The sequence below is a fragment of the Choloepus didactylus genome, chromosome 23 (assembly GCF_015220235.1).
Source record: "Choloepus didactylus isolate mChoDid1 chromosome 23, mChoDid1.pri, whole genome shotgun sequence".
Lineage (NCBI taxonomy): Eukaryota > Metazoa > Chordata > Mammalia > Pilosa > Megalonychidae > Choloepus > Choloepus didactylus.
Window position 1 is genome coordinate 29,483,080 of NC_051329.1, and position 26,868 is coordinate 29,509,947.

The 26,868-nt window shown below is 39.4% G+C and overlaps 1 protein-coding gene across 14 annotated transcripts in view; it reads right to left on the reverse strand.

Moving 5' to 3' along the window:
* Positions 1 to 26,868, reverse strand: part of PRR14L (proline rich 14 like) — a 121,590-nt gene that overhangs the window by 15,375 nt on the left and 79,347 nt on the right. The window lies entirely within an intron of this gene.

Genomic DNA, 26,868 nt, shown 5'->3' on the forward strand with positions numbered 1-26,868 from the left:
CATGAAGGTGGGGAGGGCAGTGAGTGTACCCGCCGAGTGGGCTTAGAGAGAGAGAGGCCAAATTTAAGCAAGGTTTTCTGAGGTTCTCTGGGCGACACTCTTAGGCACAATGGTAAGTAGGCTTAGGCTCTCCTTTGCAGTAACAAACGTCATAAGGGCAAGCTCCAAGATCGAGGGCTTGGCTTACTAAATTGGTTGTCCACAATGCTTATGACAATATTAGTGATTGCTCAGGTGGAGAAGTTAAATATTTCCACATTTTTCCTCAGTTCCTTAGGAGGGCCCCACAAATACGTTTTTATTCTCTGCCCAAATTACTTTGGGATGTATTGCAATTTCACACTAACCTGTACAAACCTAGCAGATCTCAGTTACTAGTCAAAGTTCCATGTAATTATGGTGTTTAAATAAACTGACTGTACAAGTTAAATTATTTAGTGTGCAACAGAAAATGTAGGTCATGCGCCAAATAAACATCTCTTCCCTTGGTCTCACATGATAGTTGAAGTTTTAAAACAGTCAATATCACCCTTGACCCTTTGGTCTGATTTGCCTTAGTCCTAACCAGATCTGCTTCATTCATATCTCTAAATGAAGTCTGAACTCTTTTTCAGATTTTTAAACAGTTGCTGTATGAGGTAATTAATGACATTCATAGCTGCTCAACTGTAGCTCTGAGTCTCAGGTGTCACACCGATACTTGAAGTTCCAGGGTTCCAGGGACCGACCAGATATACAAAGAGCACAGGATCTCAGAATTTACAGATAACCATTAGAATTCAGGAACAGATGTTGACTGCTATAAGATCTTACAATCTAGGGACCTTTACAGTAAGTGTTCCCCTTTAAAATGTCCTTTAGTTTTTATCCCCATTCCTCCACTCATCCATACACTAGATAAAGGGGGTGTGATCCACAAGGTCTTCACAATCACACTGTCACCCACTGTAATCTACATTATTATATAATTGTCTTCAGGAGTCCAGACTGCTGGGTTGGAGTTTGGTAGTTTCAGGTATTTATTTCTAGCTATTACAATACATTAAAACCTAAGAGGTGTTATCTATATAGTGCATAAGAATGTCCACCAGAGTGACCTCTCAACTCCATTTGAAATCTCTCACCACTGAAACTATTTCGTCTCATTCTGCATCCCCCCTTTGGTCAAGAAGATACTCTCAGTCCCACGATGCCGGGTCCACATTCATCCCCTGGAGTCATACTCTGCATTGCCAGGGAGATTTACACCTCTGGGAGTTGGGTCCCACGTAGGGGGGAGGGCAGCGAACAACTTCATTCCTTCTTGCATCTGCTCAATATTCTATTGTATGCATACTCAATATGGTTTTTTTTAATTTTATTTTGAAAAAAATTCAAATTTATAGGAACAGTTGCAAAAACAATACTAACCCCATACAAAGAATTCCATCATGCCTTGACCCCTCTCCCGACAGCTCAATACACCAACCTTAACATGCTGTCACATTGTTATTTCTTTCCCTCCCTCCCTCCCTATCTATCATCCATCATCTATTGCTCTGCCTTCTGAACATATGAGAGCTAGCTGCACACATCCTTGAACATACACTATAATTCATGTATACACTTCCCATGAACAAGAACATTCTTTTATGCAATCCCATTAAGCGCAGCTAAGAAGTACAACAGGTTCAACAATGACACAAAGCTTACATTCTATATTTCCTTTACCTTATGTCTCAACTGTGTCCCTTTGAGCCACATGTCCTCTATCCTCTAATTCCATCCAAGTTCATCCTTGGCATTCAATCATCTATTTAGACTGTATTTTTTTTTAGTTGTGGGAACATATATACAGCCTAAATCTTCCCATTCCACCCCCTCCCTAGCCTTCCATTAGTGGGATTAATCACCTTTAGAACGTTGTAATGCTTTTTCCCACCATCCATTACTAGAAATTTCCCTTCACCTCAAACAGCAACCCTACACTCATTTCTTAACTCCCCATTGCCCCTTCCCCCATTTCTCTTAACCGAACTGTACAATTCATCTCTATGGTTACATTCTCTGATAGTTTCTTTGTGTTTGCTGTGGGGGTAAAAATTAACCTCTTAAATCCATATCGGTCTTGTTTTTCTTTGATACCACCTCCACTTCAATAGGACACATAAAATACGTTCTTATACTCCTCCATTCCCCTACCTTTATATAGTTGTCTAAAATTACATATTTTACATTGAGTTCAAAACCACTGATTTGTCATTAGGGTTTGTGTAATTTATATCATGTAGGAAGTAAATAGTGGAGTTACAGCTAAAAAATTATTGACTTCTATTTGTATTCCATTGTGGTTGGAGAATGTGCTTTGAGTATATTCAAAATTTTTTTTTTTTTTTTTTTTTTTAAATTTCTTGAGGCTTGTTTTATGTCCCAGCTTATAGTCCCTTCTGGAGAAAGATCTGTGATCACTAGAGAAAAAAGAGTGTCCTGGTGCTTTGGGATGTAAGGTACTATATGTTTCTGTTAAAATTCTCTATATCTCTTTCTTCTTTCTGTTGTTTCTCTGTTGGTATGGTTCCCGTTTAGAATCTGAAGTAGGGCAGGTCTTTTATTGGCAAAGTCTCTCAGCATTTGTTTGTCTGTGAAAAATTTAAGCTCTCCCTCGAATTTGAAGGAGAGTTTTGCTGGATAAAGTATTCTTGGTTGGAAATTTTTCTCTCTCAGTATTTTAAATATGTCATGCCACTGCCTTCTAGCCTCCATGGTGGCCACTGAGTAGTCACAACTTAGTCTTACATTGTTTCCTGTGTATTTGGTGAATTGCTTTTCTCTTGCTGCTTTCAGAACTTGCTCCTTCTCTTCAGTATTTGAGAGTCTGATCAGAATATGTCTCGGAGTGGGTTTATTTGGATTTATTTTATTAGGAGTTTGCTGGGCATTTATGCTTTGTGTATTTATATTGTGTGGAAGGTTGGGGAAGATTTCCCCAACAATTTCTTTGAATACTCTTTCTAGACCTTCACCCTTCTCTTCCCCTTCTGGGACACCAATGAGTCTTAAGTTTGGATGTTTTATTATTTTATCTATCGTTTCCCTGAGACCCATTTCGATTTTTTTTATTTTTTTCTCCATTCTTTCTTTTGTTCTTTCGATTTCTGTTCTGTGGACTTCCAGGACACTGAGATGTTGTTCAGCTTCCTCTAGTCTTGTATTGTGATTATCCAGAGTCTTTTTAATTTGGCCAACAGTTTCTTTTATTTTCATAAGATCTTCTATTTTTTTATTTAGCCTTGCAATGTTTTCTTTATGCTCTTCTAGGGTCTTCTTTATGTAGCTTATATCCTGGGCCATGGTCTTCTTGATGTCCTTTAAATCCTTTGCCATGCTTTCGTTCCTCGACTGTATTTCTTTGATTAATTCTGTGAGGAACTTTGTTTCTTCTGATAACTTGATTTGTGTGTTTGGAGTTGGATTCTCCATATCGTCTGGTTTTATCATATGTATTGAGATTTTCTGTTGTTTTTGGCCTCTTGGCATTTGCTCTACTCAACAGGGTTCTTTTAATTTGTAAAAAAAAAAAAAAACCTATCTAATTTTTCAGAAACACTGTTTGGTGACACACACTTTCTCTAACTAACCAGCAGATGGCGTCTGTGAGTCACCTATACCTCTTAAGTCAGCTCTCCACCTTGTCCCTGCCGTGAGTGGGGAAATGATTCTTGTGGGGTCCAGCCGGAGAACTCAGGCTGGGTGTGTTGCTGGAGCTGTCCGCCCTGAATGCGGGGCACTTGTACGGGTGGTCAGGGAGGAAGGACAGCCTCAATATTCAAATCCCCCCAGTTCCCGGAGATTCAAGGTCGCCGCAAGAGTCCAAGCCTTCATTTCATTTCAGCTGCAGCCCCTCTCTCTCGATGTCCTACAAACCACCGGACTTGGCAGAGTGTCTCTGGGATCTCCGAGCAGGTCCCCCTGCCCAGCTGCGATCCTCCAGGACCTCTGCTGAGGGAATGCTGCGCTACGTCATCAGCAAGCGCCATCCCTCAAGGGAAGCCCCGGGCTGCCGGGCCCAGCCAGCTTGCTTTCAGCCTTATGCAAAAATGGCCAAACGAGGCATCTCCACACCCCCCTCCTCGCACAGTTCCTCCTTCCCAGCTCCAGGACAACTGGCGGGGCTCTGGGCTGTGGGCACGGCCCCAGGCAGGAGTTTATCCAGTCCTTCTGGGAGCGAGCTGCTAGCCGTGGGGATTCTTTCGGCTTTTGGCTCTCCGCTCTGTTCCCCCGGCCCCAGGGATATCTGCAGCAGGCTATCTTCCAGGCCAGTCACCGAGAGGCTGGCCTAGCCCCCTCTTGCTGTGTTTTACTGCGTCCTTCTCACGATCACACCTGCAGCCAATTGCACCTGCAGCCGCTTCTGGGTTTTCTCCTTTTTTCTTTTTTTTTTTTATTAAAAGAGCCTGTTGGTCTCCAGACGCCAAACCCTGGCTTCCCCGGATGGCTGTGCGGCTGCGGGACTTCCAGCCAGCTTACTCACTCGTTTCAGAATGCAGACTCTCAGTTTCACCAAGTATATAGCCCCTGGGAACTAGCAGATCTTGTCCAGCTGGCACATCGCTGTAACCGGTATTCTGGGTCACTCTCCGGTCCTTATCTAGTGTTTTCCACGGAGGTGTTCCTTAGCCCTGTCTCACCTAGCCACCATCTTGGTTTCTCTTCTCAATATGGTTTTGATTTGCATTTCTTTACAGACTAATGATGTTAAGCATCTTTGCATGTGCTTGTTGGCCATGTGCGTATCTTTCTTTGAGAAACATCTATTCAGATCCTTTTAGTTGCTGAGTTGTAAGAATTCTTTATATATTCCAGACACTAGACCTTTATCAGATATGATTTGTAAGTATTTCCCACCATTCAGTGGATTGTGTTTTCACTTCTTTGATAATGTCCTATGATGCATAAGTTTTCAATTCTGATGAAGTCCAATTTATTTTTTTTCCTTTTGTTGCTTGTGCTTGTGGTGTTAGAGCTAAGAAATCAGTGCCTAATTCAAGATCATGCAGATTTACACCTAAATTTTCTTCTAAGTGTTTTGTAATTTTAGCTCTTACACTTATGCTTGATGTATTTTGAGTTACGTTTTGTATATGGTGTGAGGTGGGGATACAAACTCATTCCTTTTCACATGGATATTGTGCCAGTTTGAACTTATTATGTCCCCCCAAACACCATTATCTTTAACGCAATCTTGTGTAGGTAGAGATGTTAGTGTTGATTAGATTGTAATTCTTTGAATGAGTGTTTCCATAGAGATGCGACCCACCCAACTGTAGGTGATAACTCTGATTAGATCATTTCCATGGAGGTGTGGCCCTGCCCATTCAGCATGGGCCTCGATTAGTTCACTGGAGCCCTATAAATGCTGAGACAGGAGTGAGCTTGCTACAGCAAAGAGGGACACTTTGAAGAACACATAGGAGCTGAGAGAGGAACGTCCTGGGAGACAGCCATTTTGAAACCAGAACTCTGGAACAGATGCCAGCCATGTGCCTTCCCAGATAACAGAGGTTTTCCGGGAGCCTTTGGCCATCCTCCAGTGAAGGTACCTGATTGCTGCTGACTTATCTTGGACACTTTACGGCCTTAAGAATGTAACTGTATAACCAAATAAACCCCCTTTATTAAAGCCAATCCATTTCTCGTATTTGGCATACGAGCAACATTAGCAAACCAGAAGAGATTTTGGTACCAGAGAAGTGGGGAGCTGCTGTGTTTGCAAATACCAAACATGTTGGAATGGCTTTTTAAATGGATAAGGCGAAGACTGTGGAAGAATTGTGAGGAGGTTGTTGGAAAGGCCTAAACTGCTCCGAAGAGACTGTTTGTGGAAATATGGACTCTAAAGATACTTCTGATGAGGCCTTGAGTAGAAATGATGAATGTGTTGCTGCAAACTGGGAGAAAGACGATCCTTGTTTTAAAGTGGCAGAGATTTTGGTGAAATTGAGTCCTGGTGTCAGATGGAAGGAGGAATTTGAGAGTGACGAGCTGGGATACCTGGCTGATGAGATTTCAGAACTAAAAGTTGTGGATATAGCATGTCTTCTCCTTGCAGCTTATAGTAAAATGTGAGCGGAAAGAGAGAAACTTGAACCCTTGGGTTCAAAGAAACTAGAAACTGATTGTTTGGAAAATTCCAGGCTTCCAGGGGGTGGGATGCCAGAAGCTACAGCCCAATGTGAGGATTTACTAAACATGGAACCCAACTGCCATTTCAGTACAAGCCAGGATTGGAGATGGAGTTATCCAGAAAGGATTTGTGGAAAGTCCTATTGTCTGACGGCTTTGACCCATGTACTTCATGCGAAGCCAACAGAATTTCTGTGAGATCTTTATAGATGGAGCTGCTGCTGGTCTGGACTGGAGGAGACAGACAAGGAACAAATTGAAGGAAAAATCTCTTCAAACACAGAGCCATGGAGGTTGAAGTCTGGAGTCAAGAGGTCTTAGGCTGAGAGAGCAGAGTGGCCCACATGCATGGAAAGGGTGAGTCTGCCTCAGAGGTAGAGGGTAGGCCTTCCACCTGATGTTCAGGAAGAGTGCTGTCACCCCAGGCATCAGAGAGGGTGGAGCACATTCCTGGGGAGTAGGGAGAGCCTCGCCAAAGACTGTAATTCTTTGATTGAGTGTTTCCTTAGAGATGTGATCCACCCAACTGTAGGTGATAACTCTGATTAGATCATTTCCATGGAGGTGTGGCCCCACCTATTCAGCACGGGCCTTGATTAGTTCCCTGGAGCCCTATTAAAGCTCAGACAGGAGTGAGCTTGCTACAGCAAAGAGGGACACTTTGAAGAACACACAGGAGCTGAGAGAGGAATGTCCTGGGAGAAAGCCATTTTGAAACCAGGACTCTGGAACAGACGCCAGCCATGTGCCTTCCCAGCTAACAGAGGTTTTCTGGAAGCCACTGGCCATCCTCCAGTGAAGGTACCTGATTGTTGATGACTTATCTTGGACACTTTATGGCCTTAAGACTATAACTTTGTAACCAAATAAAATCCCTTTACAAAAGCCAATCCATTTCTGGTATTTTGCATTCCAGAAGCATCAGCAAACCAGAACAGATTTCCAGTTGTCTCTACACCATTTGTTGAAAAGACTGAATTATCTTGCTACCTTTGTTCTGAATCAGTTGACCACAGATAGATAGATCATTTCTTTCTGGACCCACAATTCTATTCCAGTGATCTGTGTTTATCCTTATACCACTACCATACTGTCTCGATTACTACAGCATTGTACTAAGTTTTGAAATCAAGGATTGAGTCTTCCAACTTTGTTTTTTGTTTTCAAGGTTGATTTGTCAATTCTAGGTCATGTGCTTTTCCATGTGAATTTGAATATCAGCTTGCTGATTTCTGTAAAAGAGGCATCTGAGATTTTGAGAGGGATAGCACTGAATCTGCAGACCACTTTGGGTAGTAATGCCATCTTAACAATATTAAGTTTTCTGATCCATGAACACAGATGACTTTTCATTTTTTTAGGTCTTCTTTAATGTCTTTTAATGATGTTTTATACTATTCAGTGTACAAGTCTTATACTTCTGTACTTAAATTTATTCCCAAGTATTATTTCAAAGATGCTATTGTAAATGGAATTATTTCCTTAATTTCCTATTTTTGTATTGCTCAATGCTAGGGTATAGAAACAAAACCGATTTTTGTATATCGCTCTTATATCCGGCAACCTTTCTGAACCTGTTTATTAGCTTAGTAGTGTTTTTTTCTTGTTGTTGTTTGTTTGTTTTTTAATGTGCAAGTGTGTGTGGATGTGGCTTTTTAGGGCTTTCTGCCTATAAGATCATGTCATCTGCAAGCACAGACAGTTTTACTTCTACTTTTCCAATCTGGATGCCTGTAATTTTATTTCTTTGCCTAAATGTCCAGGTTAGAAGCTCCAGTACAATGCTGTACAGAAATGGTGAGAGCAGACATCCTTGTGATGTTCCTCTTATTAGAACACTTCATCTTTCAACTTTAAGAATGATGTTAGCTATGTTTTTCTGCTACATGCTCTTTATCCTGATGCATTCAGGTAAGGAATTCTTTCTTTTTATTGATCCTGCTTGGGATTCTTGTCTTTTACAATTTATTATCTTTCCAAATACTACTTTCTTCCCATTCTCTTTTTCCTTCTGATTAGAGATGTCTGTTAAGACTGTTGCAGTCCTCTCCTCCATACCTCTTATCCTCCTTTACTATCTTATTTCCCATTTTTTGTCTCTCTGCTTAATTCTGAAAATTTTGTTCAAGTCTTTCTTCCTGTTCCTTTTCTATTCAGCTCTATTAAACCTGCTTTTGAACCCATGGTTTTAATTACTCTATTTTGCATTTTAAGAAATCTTATATGCTTCCATCATTAATCTACTTGGTTATTTTTAAGAGTGTTTCTCCCTAATTCATATGTAAACCCATTTTTATTTATTTAAACATTTAACGTACCAGTTTACATTGTCCCAATAATTTCAGTATCTGAAGTCTTTTCAGATTTGATTTGCTGTCTGCTTCTGTTGGCACTCACACATGGAATCTTGTTTCCTTCCATGCTTTGTGATTTATTTACTGTAGGACATTTGACATTCCTTTAAGTGTTATTTGATGTCACATTTGAAGGCAGATTCTTTAAGAAATGTTTTTGTCTCTGCAAGGAACCTAAAGGCACTACCAACTTTGGACCATTGTAAACTAAATTCTCAGCTCAAGGTTTTTCAGTCTATCTAGGCAGCACTGATTCAGGCTGCAATCCATGACAAAGCCAGCTGTGGTTATTAAATTCTCAAGGGAGAATTATTTTCCTTTACCTAGCACCAGGATTTGGGGAAGTCAATTTCCTTGGTGTCCTTGAGGAAGTACTGGGAAATGCATACGGGTTGATTTTTGGTTCATCTTCACACTGAAGTTGTTGCCCTTTGAAGTAGGTGTGTGTCAATTTTCTACATGTACATGTTTGTGTCTCATATTAGACTCTCATCTTAGTAAGGAGCTAGGTATTTTCTCTTGTCCCATGAGGCCAATGAAAACATAAGCTCAATGAATCCATGATTTTGTACTTTCGTCAAAGCAAAAATCAACTTTATTGCTCACTGACCTCTTGCCTCTCTGTATTGATACTTTCACCTAGATTTGGAGCTCTGCGTATTTCTTATTTTCCCGAGAATTAACTGATGCATGTAAAGACTAATATTTTACCCAGCACTGTTATTTGGTTTCAAAAGGAAAGTCATCAGGGTAATGAGACAACCATATTATTAAAATAGAAGTTTCAATACCTTACCTCTTCCCCACATACACCTTGTCACAAGGATTATGGTGAAATGAGAAGGGATGGGGTGTCACATATGTCAAAGTTTTAAATCCTAGCTCTGTCACTAAATGACTTTATGAAAGATCACTAGGATTGGACAATCCATCTCTAAGATTAGTTATGGCCATGCCACTTTATGATGAAAAGTATGGCAGGAATTTAAACTCATTAGTTAAAGTTAATGTATTTTATAAGACAAGTCTGTTGCATTTTTTCATCATGTGGAAGGCAGGGCCAGAACTTTCAGTGAAAACTGGTTGCATGAGGCATGGTCTTGATGCTGGGAAATGCTGAGATACACTAGGCAGGATGCAGTAACATTTGATGGCATTTGTTTTCTGGCCTAGACAATGACTGGAGGATATCAAACTGCTAAAATGACCAAACTGCCTGGGTGACAAGGGTTTTACACTATGACTATAGAAAATAAACTTATAAAGACGGCCTAAGACAAAAATTAGGCATTTGGGATGGGTTCAAATTCAGTTTTTGAGACCTAAGTCTCTCATTTACAAAGAAATGCTTATGGAGATTCTAACTGGAAATATTGTTTATATAAAAACACAGAAGACTTAAAAAATTTTTATTCTGAGAATCTGCCCCCTTTTAATGCAAATGGCAGAATTTTATAGACATTGATAGACATTGTTCAGCTCTAGCTTAACAGTATCTTAGAGCACTGTTTACACTGGTATATAAAACATTGCAACTTTTTTTTTTAAACTGCACTGTCTCATTCTAATCATTTGAATGGATGTACTATAATTTTAAACAGTTCTGTATTGAGGGAATGCTGTTTTCAATCTTCCATTATTATAAAGAGGTAATGAATGGCTTTAAGTGTATGTAGATCTGTATGATAAACTCCTAGAAGCAGAATTGTTGAGTCAAAAGGTCTGTGCATTTATAATCTTGATAGATTCAGCCTCCCTACTTATTATACCAAGACATAATCCCACAAGTAATGTTCTAATATTAAGGACATCAAACTTTGTGTCTTTGCTAATTTGACAGGTGATAGTAATTCTTAATAATTTTAATAACTATAGAATAACTTTAAATTTTAGTTTTCTTACTATGCGTGAGGATGATCATTTTTTCATATGTTTAAGAGCCATTTATATTTCCTTATCTGATGTCCATCTATTCAAATCCTTTGCCCATTTTTCTCTGAGGATTTTCCTTTTTTTTCTGATCAATTTATAGATGCCATATATACAAGAAATAAATATACATATATATATATATGCATACATATTTTAAAAATTAGCCCTTTGGGATATGAGTCTGTTCTGACTATGCCTACAGTGTTTCTGTCTGGCAGTTCTTGATTTTTTATGTAAGATATTATTCAATCTCTTATCATATGACTTCCAGTTCTGTGTTATACTTAGTCCAATTAAAAAAGAAATTTCTCATACTTTCTTCAAGTACTCTTACAATTTGGTTAAATATGATTCATGTAGAATTCAGTCTGATGAAAGGTATGAGGTATAGATCCAACCGGGCTACCCAGTTGTCTGAATACTATTTTCCTGAATGTCCATTTTCTCACCACTATTTGAGATGGATACCACCTTGGTCATACAGTAATTTTATATATTTGTGTCTATTTCTGGACTTTCTATTCCATTTTACTGATTTGTATGTTTATTTATGCTCTGGTATTACACTGTTTTATTCATTGAGACTTTACATTTTAATATCTCTTTGTGCTGGTTTGGATGTATTATGTCCCGCAACACGCCATATTCTTTAAGATGCAGTCTTGTGGGGGCAGATGCATTAATGTTGACCAGGTTGGAATCTTTTGGATTAGGTTGTTTCCATGGAGATGTGACCCACCTAACTGTGGGTAATACCTTTGATTAGATTATTTCCATGGAGCTGTGGCCCCGCCCATTCAGCCTGGGTCCCGGAGCCCTATAAAAGCTCACACAGAAGCTCAGTGCTGCTGCAGCTTAGAGAGACATTTTGGAGACAGTCTTTGAAAGCAGACTTTTGCTGACACTTTGCTCTGGAGAAGCTAAGGGAGGACAAAACACCCCAAGAGCAACATTTTGAAGAATGCATAGAAGCTGGGAGAGGAGCTGAAACACAAATCTGGGATCATCAGATGCCAGCCATGTGCCTTCCCAGTTAACAGAGGTTTTCCAGATGCCATCGGTGTTCTTCAGTGAAGGTACACTCGTGTTGATGCCTTAATGTGGACATTTTCATGGCCTTCCAACTGTAAATTTGTAACCAAATAAACTGCCTCATAAAAGCCAATCCATTTCCAATATTCTGCATAACAACAGCAGGAGCAAATTGGAATACTCTTAAAACTAGTACTCTCTTATTTGCGCCTTTTTTGAATTTTGGGGCTATTTTTGTTCTTTAGTTTTGCACATGAACTTTGTGACTGCATTAAATATATGCCTTTCCATTTATTAAAATCTCGTTTTAAAAAGAACAGGTCTTGATTGATTGTGGTGATGAATGCACAACTATATGATGATACTGGGAACAACTATACACTTTGGAGGATTGCATGTTATGTGAATATATCTCAATAAAAGTGCATTAAAAAAAATAACAGGTCTCGATCAAGGCAGTAATGTGTTCAAACTTTCACTGCATTCCTAGAATGTGCTGGTTTTTAATCTACTGTCTCTGGGCTCAAAATTCAGGCATTAGTGCCTGCTCTGCTCCAACAGACTGGACACCAAGCATTTCTTCTTTACAGTCAGCATGATGCTAAGCTTTGATAGCAGAGGGCACTGGAGGGGCATTACCGGGGGAGGGCGTAGCTTCTCTTCCTGAGTCTGGTGAGCTTTTTCACCTGCTCCTGCTGCGTGGGCCTTCAGTGGTACATTATGTGGGGCATCAGCAGGTGCTCTGCCCCAGCTATGGGCCCACCCAGAGTACACAATCCCTCAGCGACCTGGCAGGTCTTGCTGTGGGCCTCCTGACAGTTCTAAGGTTGGCAGTGGCTCCCCACCTTCCTCCATGTGACTGCTTGCCAGTCTCAGCTCAATGTCCCTAAGAAGGCTGTTGCTTCCTGCTTGCCTGGCTCTGAACCAGCTCTGGCCCCAGCAATCCAGCCATCCAATGGGCTGCAATCACACCTTCTCTGACAAAATTTGAATGCCAACTTCGGGTAGGACCAACTCCTTCCAAGTTTGCTCCTCCTAGAGTATTCTTCCTTGGTCCTAGGACACTCTTCAGAATTCTCTTTACATTTTTATGATTACTCTATCACAGTTTAATACTTCTTTATATTAAACATCCAGGGTTTAAGAATACTGTGTGGATTCTCTCTCTTGATTGGACCCATACTGATATATGGCAGTAAATTTAAAAAACCTACGAGCTAAATAAATTGCTACTGAATATCCCAGGCTGGTGGTCTTCATACTAGTGAAGACCTTCCAAAGAGGATAAAAGAACAGAGAGCTTTCAGGAAAGCAATCTCCAGATTTGGTATATGAATCAAACCACATATCTTGTTAAGCCTCTTTTAGGGACTAAGGAAATCACTGAAAACCAGGCTTGGACTTATCTCCCCCCATTTTACAAAAAGTTCAGTTAAGAAAGAAGAGTGGCTTTATTTTGGCTTGTTGTTGGGATATTCTGATTTCAGATAACTTATGGAATGGGATTGTCAGAGTGACTCTGCCTCCTTCATTCTCTATCATTAACTAATGCCTACTTAACAGAGAGACCCAGAACATCAAAGAAAGCTTCAAAACTAAAAATAGCTTATTCATGTATTTAATTGGGCACTATATTTTTTTCAAGTTCCACCCAACAGTTAGTTCTCTTTTTTTTAAATATACTGAAATTTCTGAGAATACTAAATATTGAAGATTATGTATAAACCACAGATAAAAACTACTTTCCTTCAGTTAAGGTATGAACTTTATTTAATTCAATTACAGTCAATCCTCATCTGATTTTATCTCATAAAATGTTATCATTTCTGGAGAAACTAAGATGGCGGCTAGGTGAGACAGGGCAAAAAAACACCTCCGTGAAAAACACTAGATAAAAACCAGAAAGTGACCCAGAATACCAGTAACAGTGATGCGCCAGCTGGACGAGCTCCGCTAGTACCACAGGGGCCGTATACTTGGTGAAACCGGGAGTCTGCATTCTGAAACGAGTGAGTAAGCTGGTTGGAAGACCTGCAGCCACGTGGCGGTGTAGGGAAGCCAGGGGTTGGCATTTGGAGACTGACTGGTTCTTTTAAAAAAAAAAAAAGGGAAAAACCCAGGAGCGGCTGCAGTTGTGACAATGGGAACCACACAGTAAAACACAGCAAGAGGGGGCTGGGCTGGCCTCTTGGTGTCTGGCCTGGAGGATAGCCCACTGTAGATGCCCTCAGGGCCAGGGGAGCGGAGGGGAGAGCCGGAAGCAGAAAGAAACCCCGCGGCTAGCAGCTGGCTCCCCGGAGGGCTGGATAAACTCCTGCCCGGGGCCGTGCCCACAGCCCAGAGCCCCGCCAGTTGTTCCGGAGCTGGGAAGGAGGAACTGTGCAAGGTGGGGGGGTTGAAACGTCCCGTTCGGCCATCTTTGCATCAGGCTGAGAGCGCCCCTGCACAGCCCAGCGGTCCAGGGCTTCCCTTGAGGGACGGCGTGCACTGGTGAAGTAGCACGGCATTTCCTCGGCAGAGGTCCTGGAGGATCATGGCTGGGAGGGGGGGGCCCGCTTGGAGAACCCAAGGACGCTATGCCTAGTCTGGTGGTTTGTGGGACAGCGAGAGAGAGGGTCTGGGGCTGAACTGAAATGAAGGCTTAGACTCTTGTGGCGGCCTTGTATCTCCGAGAACCTGGGGGATTCGAATATTAAAGCTGCCCTTCCTCCCTGGCCACCCGAACACACGCCCCACATTCATGGTGGACAGCTCCAGCAACACACCCAAACTGAATTCTCCAGCTGAACCCCACAAGAATCATTTCCCAACACACCGCGGGGACAAGGTTGAGAACAGACTTGAGGGGTATACGTGACTCACAGACGCCATAGCTGGTTAGTTAGAGAAAGTGTATGCCACCAAACTGTGTTTCTGAAAAATTAGATTGGTATTTTTTTTTTTTAACAACTTAAAAGAACCCTATCAAGCAAAGCAAATGCCAAGAGGCCAAAAACAACAGAAAATCTTAATGCATATGACAAAACCAGACGATATGGAGAATCCAATTCCAAACACCCAAATGAAAATATCAGAAGAGACACAGTATTTGGCACAATGAATCAAAGAACTACAATCGAAGAACGAAAACATGGCAAAGGATTTAAAGGACATCGAGAAGACCATGGCCCAGGATATAAGTGACATAAAGAAGACCCTAGAAGAGCATAAAGAAGACATTGCAAGAGTAAACAAAAAAAAGAAGATCTTATGGAAATAAAAGAAACTGTTGGCCAAATTAAAAAGACTCTGGATATTCACAATACAAGACTAGAGGAAGCTGAACAATGTCTCAGTGTCCTAGAAGTTCACAGAACAGAAAATGAAAGAACAAAAGAAAGAATTGAGAAAAAAATCAAAAAAATCGAAATGGATCTCAGGGATACAATAGATAAAATAACACATCCAAATTTAAGACTCATTGGTGTCCCAGAAGGGGAAGAGAAGGGTAAAGGTCTAGAAAGAGTATTCAAAGAAATTGTTGGGGAAAACTTCCCAAACCTTCTACACAATATAAATACACAAAGCATAAACGCCCAGCGAACTCCAAAATAGAATAAATCCAAATAAACCCACTCTGAGACATATTCTGATCAGACTCTCAAATACTGAAGAGAAGGAGCAAGTTCTGAAAGCAGCAAGAGAAAAGCAATTTCACCACATACAAAGGAAACAACATAAGACTAAGTTGTGACTACTCAGCGGCCACCATGGAGGCAAGAAGGCACTGGCATGACATATTTAAAATTTTGAGAAAGAAAAATTTCCAACCAAGAATACCTTATCCAGCAAAACTCTCCTTCAAATTTGAGGGAAAGCTTAAATTTTTCACAGGACAAATGCTGAGAGAGTTCACCAATAAAAGACCTGCCCTACTTCAGATATTAAAGGAGCCCTACCAACAGAGAAACAAAGAAAGGAGAAAGAGATATAGAGAATTTTAACAGACATATATAGAACCTTACATCCCAAATCACCAGGACACTCATTTTTCTCTAGTGATCATGAATCTTTCTCCAGAAGGGATCATAAGCTGGGACATAAAACAAGCCTCAAGAAATTAAAAAAAAAAAAAAATTGAACATACTCAAAGCACATTCTCCAACCACAATGGAATATAAATAGAAGTCAATAATTTTTGAATTGTACTGCCACTATTTACTTCCTACATGATATAAAATACACAAACTCTAATGACAAATCAGTGGTTTTGAACTCAATGTAAAATATGTAATTTTAGACAACTATATAAAGGTGGGGGAACGGAGGAGTATAGGAACATAGTTTCTATGTCCTATTGAAGTAAAGGTGGTATCAAAGAAAAACAAGATTGTTATGGATTTAAGAGGTTAAATTTAAGCCCCACAGTAAACATAAAGAAATTATCAGAGAATATGACCATAGAGATGAAAAGTAGAGTATGGGTTAAGAGAAATGGGGGAAGGGACAATGGGGAGTTAAGAAATGAGTGTAGGGTTGCTGTTTGAGGGGAAGGGAAATTTCTAGTAATGGATGGTGAGAAAGAGCCTTACAACATTCTAAAGGTGATTAATCCCACTAATGGAATGCTAGGGAGGGGGTGGAATGTGAAGATTTAGGCTGTATGCATGTTTCCACAATTGAAAAAAAAAAAAAAAAAAAAGACAGTCTAAATAGACGACAATTGAATGCCAAGGATCAGCCTGGATATGATTGGAGGATGGAGGACAAGAGGCTCAAAGGGACACAGCTGAGACATAAGGAAGAGGAAATATAGAATGTAAGCTTTGTATCATTGTTGAATCTCTTGCACTTCTTAGCTGTGCTTAATGGGATTGCATAAAAGAATTTTCTTGTTCATGGAAAGTGTGTATGTGAATTACAGTGTTTGTTCAAGGATGTGTGCAGATAGCTCTCATATGTTCAGAAGACAGAGCAATAGATGATGGATGATAGATAGGGATGGAGGGAGGGAGGGAAAGAAATAGCAACGTGACAGCATATTAAAGTTGGTGGATTGGGGTATCTGGGGATGTGGGTCAGGGTATGATGGAGTTCTGTGTATGGGTTTAGTACTGTTTTTGCAACTGTTCCTATAACTTTGAATTTATTTAAAAAAAAAAAAGTTACCATTTCTACCTCCTGTTAACAATAAAAAATATATGGTGAGCTGCCATGCCAGTTGGTTGCTAGCAATACATGCTTCTTTTACATTAAATACAGAAAATATTATGAGATTTAAGTAAATTAATGGGTTTATTTCTGATTTTTTACACAACTCATAATTGTTAAAAGATGAATAGCAGATTATTTGTGCATACATACACATATTCACTGAAGCAAAAACATACTTTTTACCATACTCCCCACTTATAATTTATAATTTTAGCAATAGAATATATTGTTTTAATGTAAATTAAGTAACAAGAAATAGCATTATCATGGTGTCATAATAAGTCTTTGTTATATGGATATACGAATTACTTATTATTTCAATTTTTACTTTATGGCTTTTAGGAAATCTGCCTTACAAGATACGCTGCATGTACCGATTTGGGCGGGGCAAGATGGCGGACTGGTGAGCTGTATGTTTTAGTTACTCCTCCAAGAAAGTAGGTAGAAAGCCAGGAACTGCGTGGACTGGATACCACAGAGCAATCAGACTTTGGGCATACTTCATACAACACTCATGAAACTGTGGAACTGCTGAGATCAGCGAAATCTGTAAGTTTTTGCGGCCAGGGGACCCACGCCCCTCCCTGCCAGGCTCAGTCCTGTGGGAGGAGGGGCTGTCAGCTCCGGGAAGGAGAAGGGAGAACTGCAGTGGCAGACCTTATCGAAACTCATTCTACTGATCCAAACTCCAACCATAGATAGACTGAGACCAGACACCAGAGAATCTGAGAGCAGCCAGCACAGCAGAGAGGAGACAGGCATAGAAAAAAACAGCACGAAAAACTCCAAAATAAAAGCGGAGGATTTTTGGAGTTCTGGTGAACATAGAAAGGGGAAGGGCAGAGCTCAGGCCCTGAGGATCATATGCAAAACCTGAAGAAAAGCTGATCTCTCTGCCCTGTGGAACCTTCCTTAATGGCCCTAATCGCTTTGTCTCTTAGCATTTCAATGACCCATTAAATCTGTGAGGAGGGCCCTTTTTTTTTTTTTTTTTTTTTTTTAATCCTTTTTTCTTTTTCTAAAACAATTACTCTAAGAAGCCCAATACAGAAAGCTTCAAAGACTTGCAATTTGGGCAGGTCAAGACAAGAGCAGAACTAAGAGAGCTCTGAGACAAAAGGCAATAATCCAGTGGCTGAGAAATTTCACTAAACACCACAACTTCCCAAGAAAAGGAGGGTGTCCACTCACAGCCATCATCCTGGTGGACAGGAAACACTCCTGCACATGGCGAGCCCCATAGCCCGGAGCTGCCCCACACAACCCAGTGTGACGGAAGTGCTTCAAATAACAGGCACACTCCACAAAACTGGGCGTGGACATAGCCTTCCCTGCAACCTCAGCTGATTGACCCAGAGTTGGGAAGGTGGAGCAGTGTGAATTAACAAAGCCCCATTCAGCCATCATTTCAGCAGACTGGGAGCCTCCCTACACAGCCCAGCAGCCCAGAACCGCCTTGGGGGGACGGCACTCATCTATGACATAGCACAGTCATCCCTCAACAGAGGACCAGGGGGTGCATGGCCTGGAAGAGGGACCCACCCGCAAGTCTCAGGAGCCATACGCCAATACCAAGGACTTGTGGGTTAGTGGCAGAGACAAACTGTGGCAGGACTGAACTGAAGGATTAGACTATTGCAGCAGCTTTAAAACTCCAGGATCACTGGGGAGATTTGATTGTTAGAGCCACCCCCCTCCCTGACTGCCCAGAAACATGCCCCATATACAGGGCGGGCAACACCAACTACACACGCAAGCTTGGTAAATCAATTGGACCCCACAAGACTCACTCCCCCACTCACCACAAAGGCAAAGCAGGGGAGAACTGATATATTAGAGATAAGGACTTCAATTGGTCTACACATCCTAAAAGAACCCTATCAAGTTCAGCAAATGCCAAGAGGCCAAAAACAACAGAAAATTATAAAGCATATGAAAAAACCAGACGATATGGAGAACCCAAGCCCAAGCACCCAAATCAAAAAATCAGAAGAGACACAGCACCTAGAGAAGCTACTCAAAGAACTAAAGATGAACAATGAGACCACAGTACGGAATACAAAGGATATCAAGAAGACCCTAGAAGAGCATAAAGAAGACATTGCAAGACTAAATAAAAAAATGGATGATCTTATGGAAATTAAGGAAACTGTTGAACAAATTAAAAAGATTCTGGACACTCATAGTACAAGACTAGAGGAAGTTGAACAACGAATCAGTGACCTGGAAGATGACAGAATGGAAAATGAAAGCATAAAAGAAAGAATGGGGAAAAAAATTGAAAAAATCGAAACGGACTTCGGGGATATGATAGATAATATAAAACGTCCTAATGTAAGACTCATTGGTGTTCCAGAAGGGGAAGAAAAGGGTAAAGGTCTAGGAAGAGTATTCAAAGAAATTGTTGGGGAAAACTTCCCAAATCTTCTAAACAACATAAATACACAAATCATAAATGCTCAGCGAACTCCAAATAGAATAAATCCAAATAAACCCACTCCGAGACATATTCTGATCACACTGTCAAACACGGAAGAGAAGGAGCAAGTTCTGAAAGCAGCAAGAGAAAAGCAATTCACCACATACAAAGGAAACAGCATAAGACTAAGTAGTGACTACTCAGCAGCCACCATGGAGGTAAGAAGGCAGTGGCATGACATATTCAAAATTCTGAGTGAGAAAAATTTCCAGCCAAGAATACTTTATCCAGCAAAGCTCTCCTTCAAATTTGAGGGAGAGCTTAAATTTTTCACAGACAGACAAATGCTGGGAGAATTTGCTAACAAGAGACCTGCCCTACTGGAGATACTAAAGGGAGCCCTACAGACAGAGAAACAAAGAAAGGACAGAGAGACTTGGAGAAAGGTTCAGTACTAAGGAGATTCGGTATGGGTACAATAAAGGATATTAATAGAGAGAGGGGAAAAATATATATGACAAACATAAACCAAAGGATAAGATGGCTGATTCAAGAAATGCCTTCACGGTTATAACGTTGAATGTAAATGGATTAAACTCCCCAATTAAAAGATATAGATTCGCAGAATGGATCAAAAAAAATGAACCATCAATATGTTGCATACAAGAGACTCATCTTAGACACAGGGACACAAAGAAACTGAAAGTGAAAGGACGGAAAAAAATATTTCATGCAAGCTACAGCCAAAAGAAAGCAGGTGTAGCAATATTAATCTCAGATAAAATAGACTTCAAATGCAGGGATGTTTTGAGAGACAAAGAAGGCCACTACATACTAATAAAAGGGGCAATTCAACAAGAAGAAATAACAATCGTAAGTGACTATGCACCCAATCAAGGTGCCACAAAATACATGAGAGAAACACTGGCAAAACTAAAGGAAGCAACTGATGTTTCCACAATAATTGTGGGAGACTTCAACACATCACTCTCTCCTATAGATAGATCAACCAGACAGAGGACCAATAAGGAAACTGAAAACCTAAACAATCTGATAAATGAATTAGATTTAACAGACATATACAGAACATTACATCCCAAATCACCAGGATACATATACTTTTCTAGTGCTCACGGAAGTTTCTCCAGAATAGATCATATGCTGGGACATAAAACAAGCCTCATTAAATTTAAAAAGATTGAAATTATTCAAAGCACATTCTCTGACCACAAAGGAATACAATTAGAAGTCAATAACCATCAGAGACTTAGAAAATTCACAAATACCTGGAGGTTAAACAACACACTCCTAAACAATCAGTGGGTTAAGGAAGAAATAGCAAGAGAAATTGCTAAATATATAGAGATGAATGAAAATGAGAACACAACATACCAAAACCTATGGGATGCAGCAAAAGCAGTGCTGAGGGGGAAATTTATAGCACTAAACGCATATATTAAAAAGGAAGAAAGAGCCAAAATCAAAGAACTAATGGATCAACTGAAGAAGCTAGAAAATGAACAGCAATCCAATCCTAAACCAAGTAGAAGAAAAGAAATAACAAGGATTAAAGCAGAAATAAATGACATAGAGAACAAAAAAACAATAGAGAAGATAAATATCACCAAAAGTTGGTTCTTTGAGAAGATCAACAAGATTGACAAGCCCCTTGCTAGACTGACAAAATCAAAAAGAGAGAAGACCCATATAAACAAAATAATGAATGAAAAAGGTGACATAACTGCAGATCCTGAAGAAATTTAAAAAATTATAAGAGGATACTATGAACAACTGTATGGCAACAAACTGGAGAATGTAGAGGGAATGGACAATTTCCTGGAAACATATGAACAACCTAGACTGACCAGAGAAGAAATAGAAGACCTCAATCAACCCATCACAAGCAAAGAGATCCAATCAGTCATCAAAAATCTTCCCACAAATAAATGCCCAGGGCCAGATGGCTTCACAGGGGAATTCTACCAAACTTTCCACAAAGAACTGACACCAATCTTACTCAAACTCTTTCAAAACATTGAAGAAAATGGAACACTACCTAACTCATTTTATGAAGCTAACATCAATCTAATACCAAAACCAGGCAAAGATGCTACAAAAAACGAAAACTACCGGCCAATCTCCCTAATGAATATAGATGCAAAAATCCTCAACAAAATACTTGCAAATCGAATCCAAAGACACATTAAAAAAATCATACACCATGACCAAGTGGGGTTCATTCCAGGCATGCAAGGATGGTTCAACATAAGAAAATCAATCAATGTATTACAACACATTAACAAGTCAAAAGGGAAAAATCAATTGATCATCTCAATAGATGCTGAAAAAACATCTGACAAAATCCAACATCCCTTTTTGATAAAGCAATTCAAAAGGTAGGAATTGAAGGAAACTTCCTCAACATGATAAAGAGCATATATGAAAAACCCACAGCCAGCATAGTACTCAATGGTGAGAGACTGAAAGCCTTCCCTCTAAGATCAGGAACAAGACAAGGATGCCCGCTGTCACCACTGTTATTCAACATTGTGCTGGAAGTGCTAGTCAGGGCAATCCGGCAAGACAAAGAAATAAAAGGCATCCAAATTGGAAAAGAAGAAGTAAAACTGTCATTGTTTGCAGATGATATGATCTTATATCTGGAAAACCCTGAGAAATTGACAATACAGCTACTAGAGCTAATAAACAAATTTAGCAAAGTAGCGGGATACAAGATTAATGCACATAAATCAGTAATGTTTCTATATGCTAGAAATGAACAAACTGAAGAGATACTCAAGAAAAAGATACCATTTTCAATAGCAACTAAAAAAATCAAGTACCTAGGAATAAACTTAACCAAAGATGTAAAAGACCTATACAGAGAAAGAAATAGAAGGGGACCTTAAAAGATGGAAAAATATTCCATGTTCATGGATAGGAAGGCTAAATGTCATTAAGATGTCAATTCTACCCAAACTCATCTACAGATTCAATGCAATTCCAATCAAAATTCCAACAACCTACTTTGCAGACTTGGAAAAGCTAGTTATCAAATTTAAAGATCTTCAAACAAATACGTTAAATCAATTCAAAAATCAAATCAATGGGTTGAGGGAAGATATGGCAACAGAGATGAAGGATATAAAGAAGACACAGGGCAAACATAAGGAGGAACTCGAAAGTCTGAAAACACAATCAGCAGCACTTATGGGAATGACAGGCACAGTACAAGAGATGAAAAATACAATGGAGACATACAACAGCAGATTTGAAGAGGTAGAAGAAAAATTCATGAAGTGGAGGACAGGACATCTAAAATTCTACACACAAAAGAACAGAGAGGAAAAAGAATGGAAAAATATGAGCAGTGTCTCAGGGAACTGAATGACATGAAGCACATGAATGTACATGTCATGGGTATTCCAGAAGAAGAGAATGAAAAGGGACAGAAACAATAATGGAGGAAATATTCACTGAAAATTTCCCATCTCTTACGAAAGACATAAAATTACAGATCCAAGAAGTGCAGCATACCCCAAACAGAACAGATCCAAAGAGATCTACACCAAGACACTTAATAATCAGATTATCAAATGTCAAAGACAAAGAGAGAATTTGGGAAGCAGCAAGAGAAAAGCGATCCATCACTTACAAGGGAAGCTCTGTAAGACCACGTACAGATTTCTCAGTAGAAACCATGGAGAAGAGAAGGCAGTGGTGTGATATATTTAAGTTACTGAAAGAGAAAAACTGCCAACTAAGAATTTGATATCTGGCAAAACTGTCCTTCAAAAATGAGAGAGAGTTTAAAATATTCTCAAACACTGAGAGTTTGTGAACATGATACCTGCTCTACAGGAAATACTAAAGGGAACACTACAGGCAGATAGGAAAAGACAGGAGAGAGATATTTGGAGCACAATATTGGGTGATGGCAGCACAATAATGTAAGCACACTGAACAAAGATGACCGTGAGTATGGTTGAAAAAGTAAGTTTAGGGGCATGTAGGATACCAGAAGGGAAGATAGAAGATAAAGACTGTGACTGCATAACATAGTGAAACCTAGAGTGGTCAATGAATGTGATTAAATGTATAAATATATTTTTACATGAAGGAGATCAAATGAATGTCAACTTTGCAAGGTGTTAAAAATGGGATGATAGGGAAAAAATACAAACAACGCAAACTAGAGTCTACAGTAAACAGTAACACTGTAATATGCTTCCATTAATCGTAACAAAGGCAATATAACAAAGCTAAATGTCTGTAACAGGGGGTATAAGGGAGGGGTATGGGATTCTGATGTCGGTGCTGTTGTCTGACTTAAATTGTATTTTAATTTCATTTTTTCTGTTATTGCTTTTTAGTTGTCATTTTTTTCTATTTCTTTTTCTTTTACTTTTTTTCGCCTCTTCCTCTTTCTTTGTGGAAAAAATGGAAATGTCCTTATACAGATTGTGTTGGTGAATGTATAACTATGTGATTATACAGGGAACCACTAACTATTTACTTAAGATGGAATGTATGGTGTATGAATAAAACTGTCTAAGAAATAAACAGAGGGATACTGGTGCCGGAGAAAATGTGGAGAAAGGTTTGTACCTAATCGCCACTGGCGGGGAAGTAGAATGGTGCAGCCCTTCTGGAGGGCAGTGTGGTGGTTCCACAGAAAGCTAAGCATGGGGTTGCCATATGGTCCTGCAACTTGGTTACTGGGTACACAAATGGAAATTTGCACAGTGGGGTTTATGGTGTCAATATTCACGATTTGAAGTGGATGGAGGTGGCCTAAGGGTACAATGACTGATGAATGGAAAGGCGAACTGCGGTGAGCTGCTATAAGAAGGAGCGTAGTTATGTGGTACATGGACATTGAGGACAGTATGTTGAGTGAAATAAACCAGAATGAAAAGAAAAAATATTATAATGCCTCACTAATTTGGACTAACAATAATGTGGAAGCTCTGAGAATTTAGTCTGAGCCTAGGTTAACAGGGCTAGGCTTACTGTAAAGGTTCCTAGAGTGTAAGCTCTTACAGCAGTTACATCTATTTCTGAGTTGTAATGGTTATTTCTAAACTCTGATATGCTGAGCCCTTTGTGTATAATCTGGTCCATCCCTGGAACTCTGGGTATCTGTGTGACACTTGAGATTCAGAGCCAGAGTCTGGCAGCTACGCACGTCAGCATTACCCCATACAGCAAATGTTAAGGAGTCTGAAAAAAGAGATCAGAAATCAATTAGAGATATGAATGAAAAAATGGACTTGGTTAGGACTAAGGTAAATTAAACTAAAGGGTACAGGACGATACAGATGGTGTTTTTAAAACTTCAACTTCCGTGTAAGACCAAAGGAAGAGATGTTTATTAGGTGCAAAATCTATTTTTTGTAACACATTATATAATTTTAACTTGTAAGGTCAGTTTTTAAACAACATAATTACATGGAACATTGAGCAGGGAGTGAAATCTGGTTGGTTTGTACAGGTTTAATGTGAAGCCCCAATACATCCCGAACTCTGTAATTTGGGCTGAGACTAAAGATGCATTTGCAAAGCCCCATTGAGGGACTGTGGATAAATGTGGAACTATTAAATCTCCCCACCTGGGGAAATAATGATATTTTCACAAGCATTAGGGACTACCAATTTAGAAGGTCGAGCTCTCGATCTTGGAGCTTGCCTTTATGAAGTGTCTTACCTCAAAGGAGAGGCTAAGCCTATTTAAAATTGTGCCTAAGAGTCACCCCCAGAGAACCTCTTTTGTTTCTCAGATGTGGCCTCTCTCTCTAAGCCAACTCACTCACCGCCTTTCCCCCTACACAGGATATGACTTCTAGGGGTGTAAATCTCCCTGGCAACGTGGGACATGATTTGTGGGGATGAGCTTGGCCCTGGTGTCATGGGATTGAGAAAGCCTTCTTGGACAAAAGGGATTAGAGAAAGGAAACAAAATAATGTTTCAATGGCTGGGAGGTCTCAAATAGAGTCAAGATGTCATTCTGGAGGTTATTCTTATGCATTATATAGATATTTCTTTTTAGTTTTTAGTGTACTGGAATTGCTGAGAAGGAAATACCTCAAACTGCTGAACTATATAACCCAGTAGCCTTGATTCCTGAAGATGATTGTATAACTATATAGCTTGCACTGTGAGATCGTGTGATTGTGAAAACTTTGTGGCTCCCATTCCCTTTATACAATATATGGACAGATGAATAGAAAAATGTGGACAAAAAGTAAATGAATAATAGGGAGTGATGGGGGGGGTTATGGATGTTTTGGGTGTTCTTTTTTACTTTAACTTTTATTCTTATTCTTTTTTGTGTGTGGTAATGAAAATGTTCAAAAACTGATTGTGGTGAAGAATGCACAACTACACAACGGTACTGCAAACAACTGATTGTATGCCGTGGATGACTGTATGGTATATGAACATATCTCAATAAAACTGAATTAAAAAACAAAACAAAACAAGAGAGGCAGAAACCTATGCAAAAACATCAACTAGAGATGACACCCCTTTTCAACATGAACAGGTTACGGTGGTCACTGCCTAGATATCCCTGAAGATTGCGAAAGTGATTAAACTAGAGGAAGGGGAAGCAACAGACAAGATGGAATTTACCAAAGATTATGAATACTGAATCTTTATATATTTTCTTTCTTTTAGTTACTGGGGTATTAGAATAGTTAGAAGGAAAGAACTGAAATGGTAGAACTGTAACACATAGCATCCTTTGAAATGTGTTCTATAGCTACTTGTTAAATTGTAATTTGAAAGCTATACATTTTTGTATATATGTTATATTTCACAATAAGGAAATAACTGAAACTATGGTACTATAACACATAACAACTTTGGAAATTTCCTATATATCTACTTGTTAAATCATACTTTGAAAGATTTTACCTTTTTGTATATATGTTACATTTCATAATAAGGAAATAAGTGAAGCTGTGGAACTGTAACCTATAATGTTTTTTGAAATTTGCTCTCTACTTGTTAAATTGTACTCGGATAGCTATTACTTCGTATGTATATATGTTATATTCTACAATAAAAAATATGATAAAAAAATTTTCACATGGAAGGGCAAGGGATTCCAAATACCAAAACTATCTTGAAAAAGATGACCAAAGTTGGAGGACTCACACTTCCCAACTGCAAAATTTATTACAAAGCTACAGTAATGAAAATAGTGTGGCACTGTAACAAGGATCGACATACAGACCAATAGAATAGAAGTGAGAGTGCAGAAATAAACTCACACGTCTATGGCCAATGGACTTTTGACAAGGGACTAAAATCCACTCAATGGGGAAAGAACAGTCTCTTTAATAAATGGGCTGGAAAAACTGGATCGCCACATGCAGAAGAATGAAGTGGACCTCTACCTCACAGTAGATATAAAAATGAACTCAAAATGGATCAATGACCTAAGTAAGAGCCAAAACTATAAAGCTTTAAGAAGAAAAGATAGAGAAGTATGTTCAAGACCTTGCATGAGGGAATGGATTCTTACACTTAACATTGAGAGCAAAAACAACTAAAGAAAAAATAATGTTAAAAAATTAAAAACTTTTAGGCAAGGAACATTATCAAGCAAGTGAAAAGCCAACTTACAGTATGGTAGAAAACATTTGGAAACCATTATCTGATAAGGAACTAATATCCAGAATATATAAAGAACTCCCAACAACAAAAAGACAAGCAATCAAATTTTAAAATGGGCCAAGGAATTGAGAAGACATTTCTCCAAAGAAGAT